The 22,988-nt window shown below is 47.0% G+C and overlaps 1 long non-coding RNA gene across 1 annotated transcript in view; it reads right to left on the bottom strand.

Annotated features, from left to right (window-relative positions):
- Positions 1–486: 486 nt before the first annotated feature.
- LOC309385525 overlaps positions 487–22,988 on the bottom strand; it is a 47,360-nt gene continuing 24,858 nt past the window's right edge. The window contains exon 2 of the long non-coding RNA XR_014174243.1: positions 487–1,088. This is a non-coding gene — a long non-coding RNA (uncharacterized lncRNA). The remainder of the gene's footprint in view (positions 1,089–22,988) is intronic.

The raw sequence follows: 22,988 nt of genomic DNA, 5'->3' as shown, positions 1-22,988 counted from the left end.
CGGTTGTAAAGCCTGCAGTTGGCTTTATTCTTTTCGGTAAGAGTTAAGTGGCATCTGGAGGTCCAGGATCAAGTAAACCAATTTCAGAATATTAGCTTAACACTTCAGAGATCCTAGATTTAGTGTCAGTCATATCAAGCTGAAGCATGGTGCAGTGGCCTAGAGGTGGAGCTGTGAGTTCAATCCTAGGTAAAGGCAGATATTTCTCTCTCTGGGCATAATGAGAATATATCTGCTGAATAAAACTCTGCATTGGCGACAGGTGTGGCATCCGGCCAGTAAACAGCTCCATTCAGTTTCTCAGGCTCCACCCCGCAAGGGATTATGGGATCATTAAAAGAAGATGATATCAAGCTGAAGGGGTACGTGTGTGTCAATCTGGAACAGAAACTGCTAGAAATAAATCTTTAAATAGATTCTTACATCTAAGGGTGCCGACAGCAGAAGGAAGAAAACCGAAGACGCTTAAATAAAGAGAACTTAAGATTGCACCAAAGTCATTTTATTACATTTGGCATATACAGTCAACATACATTATGTTGTTGTACGGAAAGTGAAAACTTTCGCTCTCTTCCCGTCAAGCGTTTGAAGTCCATCGCCAATCTCTTTTGAGGGCTTTGCTTGGTTCTAAAGTCCAGATCTGATGAGAGCTTGTTGTGGCCCCCTTTTTTTCTAAAAAAAGGAATCTGTAGGAACTGACCTACTCTAAAAGGGAGGTTCAACTAAAGTTTGGACAAGAAATAACTCCAAACTTCAGTTTCAAGTTCATAAGCTTTGGCTGCCCATGTCCCTCCATAGTTGTATCCTTCTTATTACTTCTTGGTAATAAGTGCACAGATGTTCTTCAAAAACCAGCCGGCATCTATTTTCTTCTTCTCATTGTGATTCTGGACAGCATCGCCTCGTTTTCCAAACCGAGAATGAGTAACATACACCCCTGTCCTAGTTTGGACTGGCAATTCTTGATAAATTCATTATCCAAGGTAGAAAAATGACATCCTTGTCCGATGTTACCTTCACCAGTTTCAGGAAGCAGCTGGATGTGAATTCTGGCCTTCAGAAGTGATGAGGTCTCATTTTCTCCAGTACTGAGTGAGGGAAAGAGAAAGAAAACATTAAGGAATGCTCTTTTTTAAAAAAATCTCTATTATATCTATTTTTTTTTATTTTTATCAGTGGGATTTCAGCTTGAGTATCCTGGGCTAAACTAGGAACAGATTCAATGCTTTCAAACTTCTGGAACTTCTGAATATTGGAGGTTTTAAAGAAGAGGTTAGAATTTAGAATAGCAGAGTGAGAAGGGACCTTGGAGGTCTTCTAGTCCAACCCCCTGCCTAGGCAGGAAACCCTACACCACTTCAGACAAATGGTTATCCAACATCTTCTTAAAAACCTCCAGTGTTGGAGCATTCACAACTTCTGGAGGCAAGTTGTTCCACTGATTAATTGTTCTCACTGTCAGGAAATTTCTCCTTAGTTCTAAGTTGCTTCTCTCCTTGATTAGTTTCCACCCATTGCTTCCTGTCCGGGCTTCAGGTGCCTTGGAGAATAGCTTGATTCCCTCTTCTTTGTGACAACCCCTGAGATATTGGAAGACTGCTATCATGTCACCCCTAGTCCTTCTTTTCATAAGACTAGCCATGCCCAGTTCCTGCAACCATTCATCGTATGTTTTAGTCTCCAGTCCCCTAATCATCTTTGTTGCTCTTCTCTACACTCTTTCTAGAGTCTCCACATCTCTTTTACATCGTGGCGACCAAAACTGGATGCACGATTCCAAGTGTGGCCTTACCAAGGCCTTAGAAAGTGGTATTAACACTTCACGTGATTCACAAATTTTTTTGTGCAGTGTACCGGCAGTAATGCCAGCAGGAATCTACCCCTGGTCTGGATCTCTTTGGATCCTGAGCTTGTCTTCTGGGGTGTTGGCTATTCCTGCCTGCTTAGTGTCAGCTTGCTAATTTGATGAGTTCCCCTTCTATTCCCTCATCTAAGATGTGCATGGATGGTGTTGCCTAGTTGGGTAATAAAATGTCTGCAAGAAAGTAACCGAACTCAGAGAGCACCAAAGAATCAACTGTCCAACTCTGAATTACAAATATTCTTTTTTGTTGATACCCAGTTGATGGCCTTTGGGAACTGAACTTAATTTTCCTAACCACTTTTCTTGGCTTTGGAGTTACACCTGTGCTCCATGAGAAGATATGGCATTAGCAAGTAGCTCAACCTGTGTTCCTTCAAGCCCTATGAGACTATATTTGGTTTTTTCCCCTGTATTATTTTTTTTCCAGATTTTTTAAAAACATTTTTGTTCTCTTACATACCATATTAAGTATACATACACATAATTGTTCTTCTTCTTTACATTTATCATTCATATACATTTATTATTTCATTTCATAGGTTATAATACACAGTTTGGGTTGCTTTGTTTACCATCCCTTCCTCCAGTTGTAACAGCACCTTCTTTTCCCTTTCTTTTCTCCCTCCCTTCTCTACTTCCTTCCTTCCTCCTTTCCTTCCCCTTCCTTCTTCCCTTACCTTTCTCCTACTCCTACTCTTCCTCTTCCCCTTCCTACCCTCTCTCCTTCTCTTTCTCTCCCTTCCATCCTCCTCTCCTTACTTCTTTCTTCTTTCCCCTGTCTTCCTTTCACTCTCTCCTCCTCTCTCCCTTTCTTTTTCTATTATTGTAGGTGTCTCTTTCAGATCTCAGTTTATGTTTCCTTGGGATGGTATTTCCGCAAACCCAAATATAATTTGATATCAGTTCTTATTCTCTTACTTTCGCTAATCGATCCTAACTATATTTCTCCCACACACACACCTCCTTTATATCTCGCTTTTGGATACATGCTTATATATTTCATATTTTCTTTCCCTGTATTATATCTGGCAAGTTTTATGAGCCTAACAAAGCAGGGAAGAGAAGGAAGGAACGAGTTAACATTTAGCTGGCAAAGAACCAAGAACAGAGAGAGGGGGAAAAATGAAACTAAGTGTGCTCAAAGGGATACGGAGGCATAATACTTAACACTAAAATAGCTGTTTTGAGAGTGCTTTACATGAAATTATCTTGGAGGAATTTTTACAAGCCAGCATAAAAGGCTAGGCAATCTTCCGATGGCCTGGGGGATATTTAGCTTTCTGAAGGGAAGTAAAAGGACTCTCTCTACCCGTCCCTACACTCAACCCTCCGAATTTGAGGAAAGAGGCAACAGATTGATTTTTCTCCTTGTTTTCCAAAGTTGCGCGAAGCCCATTTCAAACTCAAGCCACAGTTTTCGTGTTTCTCGCATCAAGACACTTATTGGTAATTGATGGGGCCCACAGATCCTTTATCACACATATTGGTAACTTATTCCATTTGAATGGTAAATGGGTTTTGTTTTTTTTTTCAGAAAAAAAAACTATTTTGATGGCACAGCAATGGAGTTTGGTGAGCGATTCAGAAGAGCTCTGTAGGAGACGAGCAGGCGGAGTTAAATGTGCCAGCGGTTTGGAATCATAGCGTGGCCACAAGAGGCCCAAGTTCAGCCTCCTGTAAATTCCCTTGGCCCTTATCTACGGTAGCACTAATTTAGGATCCATGTCAGGTGCAAAGAACCAGGACCATTTGTTGAGTTCAAAGCACCAGAGAATGTATTCCTGAAGATAAGGTAAGGTAAGGTGGGATGAGTTGAGATGAGGTAAGGTGATAGGGTAGGGTGAGGTGAGATGATAGAATAGGTAGGGTTGGTAGAGCAGAGCAGAGCAGACTAGAGTAGAATAAAGTAAAAGATAATCTCTATTGTCATTTTTTAATGTGAGCTCACTGCCCTCCATTAAAAATAAAATTCTTTTGCCTGCTCTCAAATAATAAGGTAAAGGTTCCCCTTGCACATATGTGCTAGTCGTTCCTGACTCTAGGGGGCGGTGCTCATCTCCGTTTCAAAGCCGAAGAGCCAGCGCTGTCCGAAGACGTCTGCGTGGTCATGTGGCCGGCATGACTGAATGCCGAAAGCGCACGGTACACTTTTCCCTTCCCACCAAACGTGGTCCCTATTTTTCTACTTGCATTTTTTACGTGCTTTCGAACTGCTTGGTTGGCAGAAGCTGGGACAAGTAACGGGAGCTCACTCCGTTACGCGGCGCTAGGGATTCGGACTGCCGAACTGCCGACCTTTCTGATCGACAAGCTCAGCGTCTTAGCCACTCAGCCACCACGTCCATTCTCAAACAATATCTATTATTTGAGCCACCCATACATCACACACACACACACACACACACACACACACACACACACACACACACGGGACGTGGTGGCTCAGGAAAGAGGAAAGAGGAAACCTGAAAGAGACCAATACATCAGAATGTGGTCAAGTAATGATCACAGCTGTACGGCCACTATGTAAGGGTCAACAGAATTCATGGGGGCCTGGATTTGGGTCTCTTGTGGCTGCACAATGTCTCCAAAACAATGACACGTTTAACCCCGCCTACCAGCTCACCTCCTACAAGCTCACAAAATGGGCGGCACATAAATTTTGTGCAATAGGTTAAAACAATGGCCAATGATTTGGGACGACGGCATCATCATGTGCATTGTTTTAGAGAGTCATTGAGCCATCCATATTAAAAATTGAACAGCCTTCTCGCAACAGAGGGGAAAGGATACAAGATCATCTACCTCCAGCCTACAACACAGTCCTTTTAAAGAAGGCTTCACACCCATTTGCAACACTCAGGTGATCCTGAGGACTCAGATAAACCTCCAGGTGGCCTCAATGTCCCTCTAAAAATATGCAAATGACCAGCTGTCTGCAAGGAGTATAAATCCTTCCACATCCACCACCATCCAGTCAGAGCTGAAGAGGCTTCTTGGATGAGAAGCGAAACGTCTTCAAAGAAAAACCAGAAAGTCCAGTTGCCTCTTGAAAAAAAAAGCACCATTTGTTGTGGCCTGCCAGCAGCCAGAAGAGTTGGCAGCAGATTTGGACAGTGAGGAGGTTGGGGAGGAACCTGGACCAGTCCTGGAGTCTGAGGAAGGCTCTGATGAGGGCTCTGTGTCGGAGGCAGAGAGGGGGCCAGGGCCATAGACCAGTTATCAGCTGCCTTCAGAGTCAGACATCAGTGAGGCAGACGAACAGCTGGAGCCTCTTCCCAGTGTGCGCATGCGCAGAGTTGCCAGATGAAGGGAACAGCTAAAGAACAGGGATCGACTTGGGAATAAGGCCCCAGGTGGACTCCTCCCAGAGGAAATAAAAGAGGAGCGAAAGGGGAGTGGAGTTTGCAGGAGACAATGAGTTCGCTTAATTGGTTCGTGACTCTCTGAAGCTCCTTGCCAAGTTTTGCAGAGATCGGCCTGTCAGCTCTCCAAGCCAGAGAAGGTCTGTGACTGTAAATCCTCCCTTGAAAGACTTTGCTGGATGTGAATGAGCAGAATTCACAGTCAATTAATAAAAGGGTGTTTTGTCGGGACAAGGAGTTTGCTTTATGCTCTTGGGAAGCCTCAGTCAGAACACCTTTAGGATTACCTTGGAGAGTAGTCGCCAATAGGAAACTGTCAAGAATTGAGGTGCTGCTCATAATACAGGATTAGAAAACCACCAGTAACAAGTACGCGGCTTCCAGTGACGTTTTCCAGTTAATTAAACTTGAAATCATATCAGGAATCCTACAGATTTACTTAGGGTTGTTAGTGATTGGACTGGGAAGGAAGAGAGACTCATCAGCCGTAGGGCGAAACAAAAATTGGCAGGACAGTTGGTTACGCTGGCTCAGATAAAGAGGTTTTAATAAGTATCTGTTTTTGTAGAAACTGTCGACTTCATGAGTCACTTTGAACAGGAATTAAAGCACCAATTGATTCTTCTTCTAATTAAAAGGAGAAGAATCTTGCCAGGCGGAACCAAGAATAACACTTCGGAAAATGTCTATGGGGGTTATCAGTCTTCCAGGACACGGTTGTCCCAAAGGTGCTTTTTTTTCAAGAGGCAACTGGGCTTTCTGGTTTTTCTTTTGAAGACGTTTCGCTTCTCATCCAAGAAGCTTCTTCAGCTCTGAAAGGATGGTGGGGAATGGAAGGATTTATAATCCTTGCAGACAGCTGGTCATTTGCATCCATTTAGAGGGTCGTTGAGGCCACAGCTAAACCTGCCGATGGCCTCAACAGCTCTCTGAAAAGATGTAAATGAATGTTAGGAAGAGTCTCTGAGCCTTGGTAGAACAGCAGAAGAAGAAGAAATATCTTTGCAATGAATTTTGTTTCTGGGAGATTGGGAGTTATAGTTCTGCCTTAGGCATGAAAGCCAGCTGGGTAACTTTTGGTCAATCACTAGTGACTGTGAGGTCTAGTGCTATCTTAGCTATGAAAGCCAGCTGGGTGACTTTGTACCAATCATCAGGAGGCAGTGAGTTCTAGTCCTGCCCACTGTTCCCTCTAAGCTGCGCGCCTGCGCGGCCGCGCATATAACAAGAAAACACCTCGGAGAAGTTTCAAACTGCATGCAGTGTTTTTTAACGTCTTAAAACATTACTGAAAATATCCCCCCTCCCCTCTCTCTGCACCGAACTCTCTCCTCCATCTGGTGATTGGACAAATCAAGGAAGACTCTACCCGGAGACCGATGACGTTGTAGAAGGGAGAATTCTCATTGGTCCTCTGGGGCTTCATTGGTTCCTGGGAAAACACGATTTGCTGGTTGTAGCCTGCGTTTCCCTGCACATCCAGGGTTTCACAGGCATTGCGTCTGAAGCCCCGTTCTGAGCTAGGCAGCCTTTCTGAGATCCCTTCGCTTTGCAGAGGGGGAAGCAGCGGGGAACTGGACTGCCTGAGCCAAAGGGGTCCACAGGATCTTGAAACTTGGTTTTTGAGTAGTACCATTCCACTCTTTCCTTTTCCCTTTCTGTCCTTCTTCTATCTTCCTTTCTTTTTCCTTTTCCTTTCCTTTATCTTCTCCTTTCCTTTCTCTTTTGCTTTCCTTTCTCCTTTCCTTTCCTTTTTCCTTTGTTTTTCTTCTTTCCCAATTCCTTTCCCTCCCCCTCCCTCCCCTTCCCTCCTTCCTGGGGGTCTGAGGGAGAGGGAGGGGACCCTTTACCTCCTTGCCCCCCCTCCCCAACATCTGCTCTGATAGCAATTATGGCTAAAAAAAAATCAGGTGCTCAGGCATGAAAATATGCCGCTCAAACACTATACTGTTCCGCACACACTCAAAAAAATTTAGAGGGAACATTGGTCCTGCCCTACCCATGACAGACAGCTGGGTGACTTTGGACTAATCACTAGGAGACAGTAAGTTCTAGTCCTGCCTTAGGCATGAAAGCCAGCTGGGTGACTTTGGACCAATCACCAGGAAACTGAGTTCTAGTCCTGCCTCAGCTATGAAAATCAGCTGGGTGACTTTGGACCAATCACCAGGAGACTGTGAGTTCTAGTCCTGCATTAGCTATGAAAATCAGCTGGGTGACTTTGGACCAATCACCAGGAAACTGTGAGTTCTAGTCCTGCCTCAGCTATGAAAATCAGCTGGGTGACTTTGGACCAATCACCAGGAAACTGTGAGTTCTAGTCCTGCCTCAGCTATGAAAATCAGCTGGGTGACTTTGGACCAATCACCAGGAGACTGTGAGTTCTAGTCCTGCATTAGCTATGAAAATCAGCTGGGTGACTTTGGACCAATCACCAGGAAACTGTGAGTTCTAGTCCTGCCTCAGCTATGAAAATCAGCTGGGTGACTTTGGACCAATCACCAGGAAACTGTGAGTTCTAGTCCTGCCTCAGCTATGAAAATCAGCTGGGTGACTTTGGACCAATCACCAGGAGACTGTGAGTTCTAGTCCTGCATTAGCTATGAAAATCAGCTGGGTGACTTTGGACCAATCACCAGGAAACTGTGAGTTCTAGTCCTGCCTCAGCTATGAAAATCAGCTGGGTGACTTTGGACCAATCACCAGGAAACTGTGAGTTCTAGTCCTGCCTCAGCTATGAAAATCAGCTGGGTGACTTTGGACCAATCACCAGGAAACTGTGAGTTCTAGTCCTGCCTCAGCTATGAAAATCAGCTGGGTGACTTTGGACCAATCACCAGGAAACTGTGAGTTCTAGTCCTGCCTCAGCTATGAAAATCAGCTGGGTGACTTTGGACCAATCACCAGGAGACTGTGAGTTCTAGTCCTGCCCTACCCATGACAGCCAGCTGGGTGACTTTGGACCAATCACCAGGAGACTGTGAGTTCTAGTCCTGCCCTACCCATGACAGCCAGCTGGGTGACTTTGGACCAATCACCAGGAGACTGTGAGTTCTAGTCCTGTGTCAGCTATGAAAATCAGCTGGGTGACTTTGGACCAATCACCAGGAGACTGTGAGTTCTAGTCCTGCGTCAGCTATGAAAATCAGCTGGGTGACTTTGGACCAATCACCAGGAGACTGTGAGTTCTAGTCCTGCATTAGCTATGAAAATCAGCTGGGTGACTTTGGACCAATCACCAGGAAACTGTGAGTTCTAGTCCCGCGTCAGCTATGAAAATCAGCTGGGTGACTTTGGACCAATCACCAGGAGACTGTGAGTTCTAGTCCTGCGTCAGCTATGAAAATCAGCTAGGTGACTTTGGACCAATCACCAGGAGACTGTGAGTTCTAGTCCTGCGTTAGCTATGAAAATCAGCTGGGTGACTTTGGACCAATCACCAGGAGACTGTGAGTTCTAGTCCTGCCTCAGCTATGAAAATGAGCTGGGTGACTTTGGACCAATCACTAGGAGACTGTGAGTTCTAGTCCTGCGTCAGCTATGAAAATCAGCTGGGTGACTTTGGACCAATCACCAGGAGACTGTGAGTTCTAGTCCTGTGTCAGCTATGAAAATCAGTTGGGTGACTTTGGACCAATCACCAGGAGACTGTGAGTTCTAGTCCTGCGTCAGCTATGAAAATCAGCTGGGTGACTTTGGACCAATCACCAGGAGACTGTGAGTTCTAGTCCTGCATTAGCTATGAAAATCAGCTGGGTGACTTTGGACCAATCACCAGGAAACTGTGAGTTCTAGTCCCGCGTCAGCTATGAAAATCAGCTGGGTGACTTTGGACCAATCACCAGGAAACTGTGAGTTCTAGTCCTGCCTCAGCTATGAAAATCAGCTGGGTGACTTTGGACCAATCACCAGGAGACTGTGAGTTCTAGTCCTGTGTCAGCTATGAAAATCAGCTGGGTGACTTTGGACCAATCACCAGGAGACTGTGAGTTCTAGTCCTGTGTCAGCTATGAAAATCAGCTGGGTGACTTTGGACCAATCACCAGGAGACTGTGAGTTCTAGTCCTGCCCTACCCATGACAGCCAGCTGGGTGACTTTGGACCAATCACCAGGAGACTGTGAGTTCTAGTCCTGCCCTACCCATGACAGCCAGCTGGGTGACTTTGACACCAATCACCAGGAGACTGTGAGTTCTAGTCCTGTGTCAGCTATGAAAATCAGCTGGGTGACTTTGGACCAATCACCAGGAGACTGTGAGTTCTAGTCCTGCGTCAGCTATGAAAATCAGCTGGGTGACTTTGGACCAATCACCAGGAGACTGTGAGTTCTAGTCCTGCATTAGCTATGAAAATCAGCTGGGTGACTTTGGACCAATCACCAGGAAACTGTGAGTTCTATTCCCGCGTCAGCTATGAAAATCAGCTGGGTGACTTTGGACCAATCACCAGGAGACTGTGAGTTCTAGTCCTGCGTTAGCTATGAAAATCAGCTGGGTGACTTTGGACCAATCACCAGGAGACTGTGAGTTCTAGTCCTGCGTCAGCTATGAAAATCAGCTGGGTTACTTTGGACCAATCACCAGGAGACTGTGAGTTCTAGTCCTGCCTCAGCTATGAAAATCAGCTGGGTGACTTTGGACCAATCACCAGGAAACTGTGAGTTCTAGTCCTGCCTCAGCTATGAAAATCAGCTGGGTGACTTTGGACCAATCACCAGGAGACTGTGAGTTCTAGTCCTGTGTCAGCTATGAAAATCAGCTGGGTGACTTTGGACCAATCACCAGGAAACTGAGTTCTAGTCCTGCCTCAGCTATGAAAATCAGCTGGGTGACTTTGGACCAATCACCAGGACACTGTGAGTTCTAGTCCTGTGTCAGCTATGAAAATCAGCTGGGTGACTTTGGACCAATCACCAGGAGACTGTGAGTTCTAGTCCTGCCCTAGCCATGACAGCCAGCTGGGTGACTTTGGACCAATCACCAGGAGTCTGAGTTCTAGTCCTGTGTCAGCTATGAAAATCAGCTGGGTGACTTTGGACCAATCACCAGGAGACTGTGAGTTCTAGTCCTGTGTCAGCTATGAAAATCAGCTGGGTGACTTTGGACCAATCACCAGGAAACTGTGAGTTCTAGTCCTGCATTAGCTATGAAAATCAGCTGGGTGACTTTGGACCAATCACCAGGAAACTGTGAGTTCTAGTCCTGCCTCAGCTATGAAAATCAGCTGGGTGACTTTGGACCAATCACCAGGAGACTGTGAGTTCTAGTCCTGTGTCAGCTATGAAAATCAGCTGGGTGACTTTGGACCAATCACCAGGAAACTGTGAGTTCTAGTCCTGCCTCAGCTGTGAAAATCAGCTGGGTGACTTTGGACCAATCACCAGGAAACTGTGAGTTCTAGTCCTGCCTCAGCTATGAAAATCAGCTGGGTGACTTTGGACCAATCACCAGGAGACTGTGAGTTCTAGTCCTGTGTCAGCTATGAAAATCAGCTGGGTGACTTTGGACCAATCACCAGGAGACTGTGAGTTCTAGTCCTGTGTCAGCTATGAAAATCAGCTGGGTGACTTTGGACCAATCACCAGGAGACTGTGAGTTCTAGTCCTGCGTCAGCTATGAAAATCAGCTGGGTGACTTTGGACCAATCACCAGGAAACTGTGAGTTCTAGTCCTGCATCAGCTATGAAAATCAGCTGGGTGACTTTGGACCAATCACCAGGAAACTGTGAGTTCTAGTCCTGCCTCAGCTATGAAAATCAGCTGGGTGACTTTGGACCAATCACCAGGAGACTGTGAGTTCTAGTCCTGTGTCAGCTATGAAAATCAGCTGGGTGACTTTGGACCAATCACTAGGAAACTGTGAGTTCTAGTCCTGCCTCAGCTATGAAAATCAGCTGGGTGACTTTGGACCAATCACCAGGAAACTGTGAGTTCTAGTCCTGCCTCAGCTATGAAAATCAGCTGGGTGACTTTGGACCAATCACCAGGAGACTGTGAGTTCTAGTCCTGTGTCAGCTATGAAAATCAGCTGGGTGACTTTGGACCAATCACCAGGAGACTGTGAGTTCTAGTCCTGCCTCAGGTATGAAAATCAGCTGGGTGACTTTGGACCAATCACCAGGAAACTGTGAGTTCTATTCCCGCGTCAGCTATGAAAATCAGCTGGGTGACTTTGGACCAATCACCAGGAGACTGTGAGTTCTAGTCCTGCGTTAGCTATGAAAATCAGCTGGGTGACTTTGGACCAATCACCAGGAGACTGTGAGTTCTAGTCCTGCGTCAGCTATGAAAATCAGCTGGGTTACTTTGGACCAATCACCAGGAGACTGTGAGTTCTAGTCCTGCCTCAGCTATGAAAATCAGCTGGGTGACTTTGGACCAATCACCAGGAAACTGTGAGTTCTAGTCCTGCCTCAGCTATGAAAATCAGCTGGGTGACTTTGGACCAATCACCAGGAGACTGTGAGTTCTAGTCCTGTGTCAGCTATGAAAATCAGCTGGGTGACTTTGGACCAATCACCAGGAAACTGAGTTCTAGTCCTGCCTCAGCTATGAAAATCAGCTGGGTGACTTTGGACCAATCACCAGGACACTGTGAGTTCTAGTCCTGTGTCAGCTATGAAAATCAGCTGGGTGACTTTGGACCAATCACCAGGAGACTGTGAGTTCTAGTCCTGCCCTAGCCATGACAGCCAGCTGGGTGACTTTGGACCAATCACCAGGAGTCTGAGTTCTAGTCCTGTGTCAGCTATGAAAATCAGCTGGGTGACTTTGGACCAATCACCAGGAGACTGTGAGTTCTAGTCCTGTGTCAGCTATGAAAATCAGCTGGGTGACTTTGGACCAATCACCAGGAAACTGTGAGTTCTAGTCCTGCATTAGCTATGAAAATCAGCTGGGTGACTTTGGACCAATCACCAGGAAACTGTGAGTTCTAGTCCTGCCTCAGCTATGAAAATCAGCTGGGTGACTTTGGACCAATCACCAGGAGACTGTGAGTTCTAGTCCTGTGTCAGCTATGAAAATCAGCTGGGTGACTTTGGACCAATCACCAGGAAACTGTGAGTTCTAGTCCTGCCTCAGCTGTGAAAATCAGCTGGGTGACTTTGGACCAATCACCAGGAAACTGTGAGTTCTAGTCCTGCCTCAGCTATGAAAATCAGCTGGGTGACTTTGGACCAATCACCAGGAGACTGTGAGTTCTAGTCCTGTGTCAGCTATGAAAATCAGCTGGGTGACTTTGGACCAATCACCAGGAGACTGTGAGTTCTAGTCCTGTGTCAGCTATGAAAATCAGCTGGGTGACTTTGGACCAATCACCAGGAGACTGTGAGTTCTAGTCCTGCGTCAGCTATGAAAATCAGCTGGGTGACTTTGGACCAATCACCAGGAAACTGTGAGTTCTAGTCCTGCATCAGCTATGAAAATCAGCTGGGTGACTTTGGACCAATCACCAGGAAACTGTGAGTTCTAGTCCTGCCTCAGCTATGAAAATCAGCTGGGTGACTTTGGACCAATCACCAGGAGACTGTGAGTTCTAGTCCTGTGTCAGCTATGAAAATCAGCTGGGTGACTTTGGACCAATCACTAGGAAACTGTGAGTTCTAGTCCTGCCTCAGCTATGAAAATCAGCTGGGTGACTTTGGACCAATCACCAGGAAACTGTGAGTTCTAGTCCTGCCTCAGCTATGAAAATCAGCTGGGTGACTTTGGACCAATCACCAGGAGACTGTGAGTTCTAGTCCTGTGTCAGCTATGAAAATCAGCTGGGTGACTTTGGACCAATCACCAGGAGACTGTGAGTTCTAGTCCTGTGTCAGCTATGAAAATCAGCTGGGTGACTTTGGACCAATCACCAGGAGACTGTGAGTTCTAGTCCTGCCCTACCCATGACAGCCAGCTGGGTGACTTTGGACCAATCACCAGGAGACTGTGAGTTCTAGTCCTGCCCTACCCATGACAGCCAGCTGGGTGACTTTGGACCAATCACCAGGAGACTGTGAGTTCTAGTCCTGTGTCAGCTATGAAAATCAGCTGGGTGACTTTGGACCAATCACTAGGAAACTGTGAGTTCTAGTCCTGCCTCAGCTATGAAAATCAGCTGGGTGACTTTGGACCAATCACCAGGAAACTGTGAGTTCTAGTCCTGCCTCAGCTATGAAAATCAGCTGGGTGACTTTGGACCAATCACCAGGAGACTGTGAGTTCTAGTCCTGTGTCAGCTATGAAAATCAGCTGGGTGACTTTGGACCAATCACCAGGAGACTGTGAGTTCTAGTCCTGTGTCAGCTATGAAAATCAGCTGGGTGACTTTGGATCAATCACCAGGAGACTGTGAGTTCTAGTCCTGCCCTACCCATGACAGCCAGCTGGGTGACTTTGGACCAATCACCAGGAGACTGTGAGTTCTAGTCCTGCCCTACCCATGACAGCCAGCTGGGTGACTTTGGACCAATCACCAGGAGACTGTGAGTTCTAGTCCTGTGTCAGCTATGAAAATCAGCTGGGTGACTTTGGACCAATCACCAGGAGACTGTGAGTTCTAGTCCTGCGTCAGCTATGAAAATCAGCTGGGTGACTTTGGACCAATCACCAGGAGACTGTGAGTTCTAGTCCTGCATTAGCTATGAAAATCAGCTGGGTGACTTTGGACCAATCACCAGGAAACTGTGAGTTCTAGTCCCACGTCAGCTATGAAAATCAGCTGGGTGACTTTGGACCAATCACCAGGAGACTGTGAGTTCTAGTCCTGCGTTAGCTATGAAAATCAGCTGGGTGACTTTGGACCAATCACCAGGAGACTGTGAGTTCTAGTCCTGCCTCAGGTATGAAAATCAGCTGGGTGACTTTGGACCAATCACCAGGAAACTGTGAGTTCTATTCCCGCGTCAGCTATGAAAATCAGCTGGGTGACTTTGGACCAATCACCAGGAGACTGTGAGTTCTAGTCCTGCGTTAGCTATGAAAATCAGCTGGGTGACTTTGGACCAATCACCAGGAGACTGTGAGTTCTAGTCCTGCGTCAGCTATGAAAATCAGCTGGGTTACTTTGGACCAATCACCAGGAGACTGTGAGTTCTAGTCCTGCCTCAGCTATGAAAATCAGCTGGGTGACTTTGGACCAATCACCAGGAAACTGTGAGTTCTAGTCCTGCCTCAGCTATGAAAATCAGCTGGGTGACTTTGGACCAATCACCAGGAGACTGTGAGTTCTAGTCCTGTGTCAGCTATGAAAATCAGCTGGGTGACTTTGGACCAATCACCAGGAAACTGAGTTCTAGTCCTGCCTCAGCTATGAAAATCAGCTGGGTGACTTTGGACCAATCACCAGGACACTGTGAGTTCTAGTCCTGTGTCAGCTATGAAAATCAGCTGGGTGACTTTGGACCAATCACCAGGAGACTGTGAGTTCTAGTCCTGCCCTAGCCATGACAGCCAGCTGGGTGACTTTGGACCAATCATCAGGAGTCTGAGTTCTAGTCCTGTGTCAGCTATGAAAATCAGCTGGGTGACTTTGGACCAATCACCAGGAGACTGTGAGTTCTAGTCCTGTGTCAGCTATGAAAATCAGCTGGGTGACTTTGGACCAATCACCAGGAAACTGTGAGTTCTAGTCCTGCATTAGCTATGAAAATCAGCTGGGTGACTTTGGACCAATCACCAGGAAACTGTGAGTTCTAGTCCTGCCTCAGCTATGAAAATCAGCTGGGTGACTTTGGACCAATCACCAGGAGACTGTGAGTTCTAGTCCTGTGTCAGCTATGAAAATCAGCTGGGTGACTTTGGACCAATCACCAGGAAACTGTGAGTTCTAGTCCTGCCTCAGCTGTGAAAATCAGCTGGGTGACTTTGGACCAATCACCAGGAAACTGTGAGTTCTAGTCCTGCCTCAGCTATGAAAATCAGCTGGGTGACTTTGGACCAATCACCAGGAGACTGTGAGTTCTAGTCCTGTGTCAGCTATGAAAATCAGCTGGGTGACTTTGGACCAATCACCAGGAGACTGTGAGTTCTAGTCCTGTGTCAGCTATGAAAATCAGCTGGGTGACTTTGGACCAATCACCAGGAGACTGTGAGTTCTAGTCCTGCGTCAGCTATGAAAATCAGCTGGGTGACTTTGGACCAATCACCAGGAAACTGTGAGTTCTAGTCCTGCATCAGCTATGAAAATCAGCTGGGTGACTTTGGACCAATCACCAGGAAACTGTGAGTTCTAGTCCTGCCTCAGCTATGAAAATCAGCTGGGTGACTTTGGACCAATCACCAGGAGACTGTGAGTTCTAGTCCTGTGTCAGCTATGAAAATCAGCTGGGTGACTTTGGACCAATCACTAGGAAACTGTGAGTTCTAGTCCTGCCTCAGCTATGAAAATCAGCTGGGTGACTTTGGACCAATCACCAGGAAACTGTGAGTTCTAGTCCTGCCTCAGCTATGAAAATCAGCTGGGTGACTTTGGACCAATCACCAGGAGACTGTGAGTTCTAGTCCTGTGTCAGCTATGAAAATCAGCTGGGTGACTTTGGACCAATCACCAGGAGACTGTGAGTTCTAGTCCTGTGTCAGCTATGAAAATCAGCTGGGTGACTTTGGACCAATCACCAGGAGACTGTGAGTTCTAGTCCTGCCCTACCCATGACAGCCAGCTGGGTGACTTTGGACCAATCACCAGGAGACTGTGAGTTCTAGTCCTGCCCTACCCATGACAGCCAGCTGGGTGACTTTGGACCAATCACCAGGAGACTGTGAGTTCTAGTCCTGTGTCAGCTATGAAAATCAGCTGGGTGACTTTGGACCAATCACCAGGAGACTGTGAGTTCTAGTCCTGCGTCAGCTATGAAAATCAGCTGGGTGACTTTGGACCAATCACCAGGAGACTGTGAGTTCTAGTCCTGCATTAGCTATGAAAATCAGCTGGGTGACTTTGGACCAATCACCAGGAAACTGTGAGTTCTAGTCCCACGTCAGCTATGAAAATCAGCTGGGTGACTTTGGACCAATCACCAGGAGACTGTGAGTTCTAGTCCTGCGTTAGCTATGAAAATCAGCTGGGTGACTTTGGACCAATCACCAGGAGACTGTGAGTTCTAGTCCTGCCTCAGGTATGAAAATCAGCTGGGTGACTTTGGACCAATCACCAGGAAACTGTGAGTTCTAGTCCCGCGTCAGCTATGAAAATCAGCTGGGTGACTTTGGACCAATCACCAGGAGACTGTGAGTTCTAGTCCTGCGTCAGCTATGAAAATCAGCTGGGTGACTTTGGACCAATCACCAGGAGACTGTGAGTTCTAGTCCTGCGTTAGCTATGAAAATCAGCTGGGTGACTTTGGACCAATCACCAGGAGACTGTGAGTTCTAGTCCTGCCTCAGCTATGAAAATGAGCTGGGTGACTTTGGACCAATCACCAGGGGACTGTGAGTTCTAGTCCTGTGTCAGCTATGAAAATCAGCTGGGTGACTTTGGACCAATCACTAGGAGACTGTGAGTTCTAGTCCTGCGTCAGCTATGAAAATCAGCTGGGTGACTTTGGACCAATCACCAGGAGACTGTGAGTTCTAGTCCTGCATTAGCTATGAAAATCAGCTGGGTGACTTTGGACCAATCACCAGGAAACTGTGAGTTCTAGTCCCGCGTCAGCTATGAAAATCAGCTGGGTGACTTTGGACCAATCACCAGGAGACTGTGAGTTCTAGTCCTGCGTCAGCTATGAAAATCAGCTGGGTGACTTTGGACCAATCACCAGGAGACTGTGAGTTCTAGTCCTGCGTTAGCTATGAAAATCAGCTGGGTGACTTTGGACCAATCACCAGGAGACTGTGAGTTCTAGTCCTGCCTCAGCTATGAAAATGAGCTGGGTGACTTTGGACCAATCACCAGGAAACTGTGAGTTCTAGTCCTGCCTCAGCTATGAAAATCAGCTGGGTGACTTTGGACCAATCACTAGGAGACTGTGAGTTCTAGTCCTGCGTCAGCTATGAAAATCAGCTGGGTGACTTTGGACCAATCACCAGGAGACTGTGAGTTCTAGTCCTGTGTCAGCTATGAAAATCAGCTGGGTGACTTTGGACCAATCACCAGGAGACTGTGAGTTCTAGTCCTGCGTCAGCTATGAAAATCAGCTGGGTGACTTTGGACCAATCACCAGGAGACTGTGAGTTCTAGTCCTGCGTTAGCTATGAAAATCAGCTGGGTGACTTTGGACCAATCACCAGGAAACTGTGAGTTCTATTCCCGCGTCAGCTATGAAAATCAGCTGGGTGACTTTGGACCAATCACCAGGAGACTGTGAGTTCTAGTCCTGCGTTAGCTATGAAAATCAGCTGGGTGACTTTGGACCAATCACCAGGAGACTGTGAGTTCTAGTCCTGCGTCAGCTATGAAAATCAGCTGGGTTACTTTGGACCAATCACCAGGAGACTGTGAGTTCTAGTCCTGCCTCAGCTATGAAAATCAGCTGGGTGACTTTGGACCAATCACCAGGAAACTGTGAGTTCTAGTCCTGCCTCAGCTATGAAAATCAGCTGGGTGACTTTGGACCAATCACCAGGAGACTGTGAGTTCTAGTCCTGTGTCAGCTATGAAAATCAGCTGGGTGACTTTGGACCAATCACCAGGAAACTGAGTTCTAGTCCTGCCTCAGCTATGAAAATCAGCTGGGTGACTTTGGACCAATCACCAGGAGACTGTGAGTTCTAGTCCTGTGTCAGCTATGAAAATCAGCTGGGTGACTTTGGACCAATCACCAGGAGACTGTGAGTTCTAGTCCTGCCCTAGCCATGACAGCCAGCTGGGTGACTTTGGACCAATCACCAGGAGTCTGAGTTCTAGTCCTGTGTCAGCTATGAAAATCAGCTGGGTGACTTTGGACCAATCACCAGGAGACTGTGAGTTCTAGTCCTGCATTAGCTATGAAAATCAGCTGGGTGACTTTGGACCAATCACCAGGAAACTGTGAGTTCTAGTCCCGCGTCAGCTATGAAAATCAGCTGGGTGACTTTGGACCAATCACCAGGAGACTGTGAGTTCTAGTCCTGCGTCAGCTATGAAAATCAGCTGGGTGACTTTGGACCAATCACCAGGAGACTGTGAGTTCTAGTCCTGCGTTAGCTATGAAAATCAGCTGGGTGACTTTGGACCAATCACCAGGAGACTGTGAGTTCTAGTCCTGCCTCAGCTATGAAAATGAGCTGGGTGACTTTGGACCAATCACCAGGAAACTGTGAGTTCTAGTCCTGCCTCAGCTATGAAAATCAGCTGGGTGACTTTGGACCAATCACTAGGAGACTGTGAGTTCTAGTCCTGCGTCAGCTATGAAAATCAGCTGGGTGACTTTGGACCAATCACCAGGAGACTGTGAGTTCTAGTCCTGTGTCAGCTATGAAAATCAGCTGGGTGACTTTGGACCAATCACCAGGAGACTGTGAGTTCTAGTCCTGCGTCAGCTATGAAAATCAGCTGGGTGACTTTGGACCAATCACCAGGAGACTGTGAGTTCTAGTCCTGCGTTAGCTATGAAAATCAGCTGGGTGACTTTGGACCAATCACCAGGAGACTGTGAGTTCTAGTCCTGCGTTAGCTATGAAAATCAGCTGGGTGACTTTGGACCAATCACCAGGAGACTGTGAGTTCTAGTCCTGCCTCAGCTATGAAAATGAGCTGGGTGACTTTGGACCAATCACCAGGGGACTGTGAGTTCTAGTCCTGTGTCAGCTATGAAAATCAGCTGGGTGACTTTGGACCAATCACTAGGAGACTGTGAGTTCTAGTCCTGCGTCAGCTATGAAAATCAGCTGGGTGACTTTGGACCAATCACCAGGAGACTGTGAGTTCTAGTCCTGCATTAGCTATGAAAATCAGCTGGGTGACTTTGGACCAATCACCAGGAAACTGTGAGTTCTAGTCCCGCGTCAGCTATGAAAATCAGCTGGGTGACTTTGGACCAATCACCAGGAGACTGTGAGTTCTAGTCCTGCGTCAGCTATGAAAATCAGCTGGGTGACTTTGGACCAATCACCAGGAGACTGTGAGTTCTAGTCCTGCGTTAGCTATGAAAATCAGCTGGGTGACTTTGGACCAATCACCAGGAGACTGTGAGTTCTAGTCCTGCCTCAGCTATGAAAATGAGCTGGGTGACTTTGGACCAATCACCAGGAAACTGTGAGTTCTAGTCCTGCCTCAGCTATGAAAATCAGCTGGGTGACTTTGGACCAATCACTAGGAGACTGTGAGTTCTAGTCCTGCGTCAGCTATGAAAATCAGCTGGGTGACTTTGGACCAATCACCAGGAGACTGTGAGTTCTAGTCCTGTGTCAGCTATGAAAATCAGCTGGGTGACTTTGGACCAATCACCAGGAGACTGTGAGTTCTAGTCCTGCGTCAGCTATGAAAATCAGCTGGGTGACTTTGGACCAATCACCAGGAGACTGTGAGTTCTAGTCCTGCGTTAGCTATGAAAATCAGCTGGGTGACTTTGGACCAATCACCAGGAAACTGTGAGTTCTATTCCCGCGTCAGCTATGAAAATCAGCTGGGTGACTTTGGACCAATCACCAGGAGACTGTGAGTTCTAGTCCTGCGTTAGCTATGAAAATCAGCTGGGTGACTTTGGACCAATCACCAGGAGACTGTGAGTTCTAGTCCTGCGTCAGCTATGAAAATCAGCTGGGTTACTTTGGACCAATCACCAGGAGACTGTGAGTTCTAGTCCTGCCTCAGCTATGAAAATCAGCTGGGTGACTTTGGACCAATCACCAGGAAACTGTGAGTTCTAGTCCTGCCTCAGCTATGAAAATCAGCTGGGTGACTTTGGACCAATCACCAGGAGACTGTGAGTTCTAGTCCTGTGTCAGCTATGAAAATCAGCTGGGTGACTTTGGACCAATCACCAGGAAACTGAGTTCTAGTCCTGCCTCAGCTATGAAAATCAGCTGGGTGACTTTGGACCAATCACCAGGAGACTGTGAGTTCTAGTCCTGTGTCAGCTATGAAAATCAGCTGGGTGACTTTGGACCAATCACCAGGAGACTGTGAGTTCTAGTCCTGCCCTAGCCATGACAGCCAGCTGGGTGACTTTGGACCAATCACCAGGAGTCTGAGTTCTAGTCCTGTGTCAGCTATGAAAATCAGCTGGGTGACTTTGGACCAATCACCAGGAGACTGTGAGTTCTAGTCCTGTGTCAGCTATGAAAATCAGCTGGGTGACTTTGGACCAATCACCAGGAAACTGTGAGTTCTAGTCCTGCATTAGCTATGAAAATCAGCTGGGTGACTTTGGACCAATCACCAGGAAACTGTGAGTTCTAGTCCTGCCTCAGCTATGAAAATCAGCTGGGTGACTTTGGACCAATCACCAGGAGACTGTGAGTTCTAGTCCTGTGTCAGCTATGAAAATCAGCTGGGTGACTTTGGACCAATCACCAGGAAACTGTGAGTTCTAGTCCTGCCTCAGCTGTGAAAATCAGCTGGGTGACTTTGGACCAATCACCAGGAAACTGTGAGTTCTAGTCCTGCCTCAGCTATGAAAATCAGCTGGGTGACTTTGGACCAATCACCAGGAGACTGTGAGTTCTAGTCCTGTGTCAGCTATGAAAATCAGCTGGGTGACTTTGGACCAATCACCAGGAGACTGTGAGTTCTAGTCCTGTGTCAGCTATGAAAATCAGCTGGGTGACTTTGGACCAATCACCAGGAGACTGTGAGTTCTAGTCCTGCCTCAGCTATGAAAATCAGCTGGGTGACTTTGGACCAATCACCAGGAAACTGTGAGTTCTAGTCCTGCCTCAGCTATGAAAATCAGCTGGGTGACTTTGGACCAATCACCAGGAGACTGTGAGTTCTAGTCCTGTGTCAGCTATGAAAATCAGCTGGGTGACTTTGGACCAATCACCAGGAAACTGAGTTCTAGTCCTGCCTCAGCTATGAAAATCAGCTGGGTGACTTTGGACCAATCACCAGGACACTGTGAGTTCTAGTCCTGTGTCAGCTATGAAAATCAGCTGGGTGACTTTGGACCAATCACCAGGAGACTGTGAGTTCTAGTCCTGCCCTAGCCATGACAGCCAGCTGGGTGACTTTGGACCAATCACCAGGAGTCTGAGTTCTAGTCCTGTGTCAGCTATGAAAATCAGCTGGGTGACTTTGGACCAATCACCAGGAGACTGTGAGTTCTAGTCCTGTGTCAGCTATGAAAATCAGCTGGGTGACTTTGGACCAATCACCAGGAAACTGTGAGTTCTAGTCCTGCATTAGCTATGAAAATCAGCTGGGTGACTTTGGACCAATCACCAGGAAACTGTGAGTTCTAGTCCTGCCTCAGCTATGAAAATCAGCTGGGTGACTTTGGACCAATCACCAGGAGACTGTGAGTTCTAGTCCTGTGTCAGCTATGAAAATCAGCTGGGTGACTTTGGACCAATCACCAGGAAACTGTGAGTTCTAGTCCTGCCTCAGCTGTGAAAATCAGCTGGGTGACTTTGGACCAATCACCAGGAAACTGTGAGTTCTAGTCCTGCCTCAGCTATGAAAATCAGCTGGGTGACTTTGGACCAATCACCAGGAGACTGTGAGTTCTAGTCCTGTGTCAGCTATGAAAATCAGCTGGGTGACTTTGGACCAATCACCAGGAGACTGTGAGTTCTAGTCCTGTGTCAGCTATGAAAATCAGCTGGGTGACTTTGGACCAATCACCAGGAGACTGTGAGTTCTAGTCCTGCGTCAGCTATGAAAATCAGCTGGGTGACTTTGGACCAATCACCAGGAGACTGTGAGTTCTAGTCCTGCGTTAGCTATGAAAATCAGCTGGGTGACTTTGGACCAATCACCAGGAGACTGTGAGTTCTAGTCCTGCGTTAGCTATGAAAATCAGCTGGGTGACTTTGGACCAATCACCAGGAGACTGTGAGTTCTAGTCCTGCCTCAGCTATGAAAATGAGCTGGGTGACTTTGGACCAATCACCAGGGGACTGTGAGTTCTAGTCCTGTGTCAGCTATGAAAATCAGCTGGGTGACTTTGGACCAATCACTAGGAGACTGTGAGTTCTAGTCCTGCGTCAGCTATGAAAATCAGCTGGGTGACTTTGGACCAATCACCAGGAGACTGTGAGTTCTAGTCCTGCATTAGCTATGAAAATCAGCTGGGTGACTTTGGACCAATCACCAGGAAACTGTGAGTTCTAGTCCCGCGTCAGCTATGAAAATCAGCTGGGTGACTTTGGACCAATCACCAGGAGACTGTGAGTTCTAGTCCTGCGTCAGCTATGAAAATCAGCTGGGTGACTTTGGACCAATCACCAGGAGACTGTGAGTTCTAGTCCTGCGTTAGCTATGAAAATCAGCTGGGTGACTTTGGACCAATCACCAGGAGACTGTGAGTTCTAGTCCTGCCTCAGCTATGAAAATGAGCTGGGTGACTTTGGACCAATCACCAGGAAACTGTGAGTTCTAGTCCTGCCTCAGCTATGAAAATCAGCTGGGTGACTTTGGACCAATCACTAGGAGACTGTGAGTTCTAGTCCTGCGTCAGCTATGAAAATCAGCTGGGTGACTTTGGACCAATCACCAGGAGACTGTGAGTTCTAGTCCTGTGTCAGCTATGAAAATCAGCTGGGTGACTTTGGACCAATCACCAGGAGACTGTGAGTTCTAGTCCTGCGTCAGCTATGAAAATCAGCTGGGTGACTTTGGACCAATCACCAGGAGACTGTGAGTTCTAGTCCTGCGTTAGCTATGAAAATCAGCTGGGTGACTTTGGACCAATCACCAGG

This window comes from Natrix helvetica (assembly GCF_964273705.1).
Source record: "Natrix helvetica genome assembly, chromosome: 2".
NCBI classification, from domain to species: domain Eukaryota; kingdom Metazoa; phylum Chordata; class Lepidosauria; order Squamata; family Natricidae; genus Natrix; species Natrix helvetica.
The sequence above is the reverse complement of the archived record's forward strand: the minus strand, read 5'-3'. Positions and strand labels throughout refer to the sequence as shown.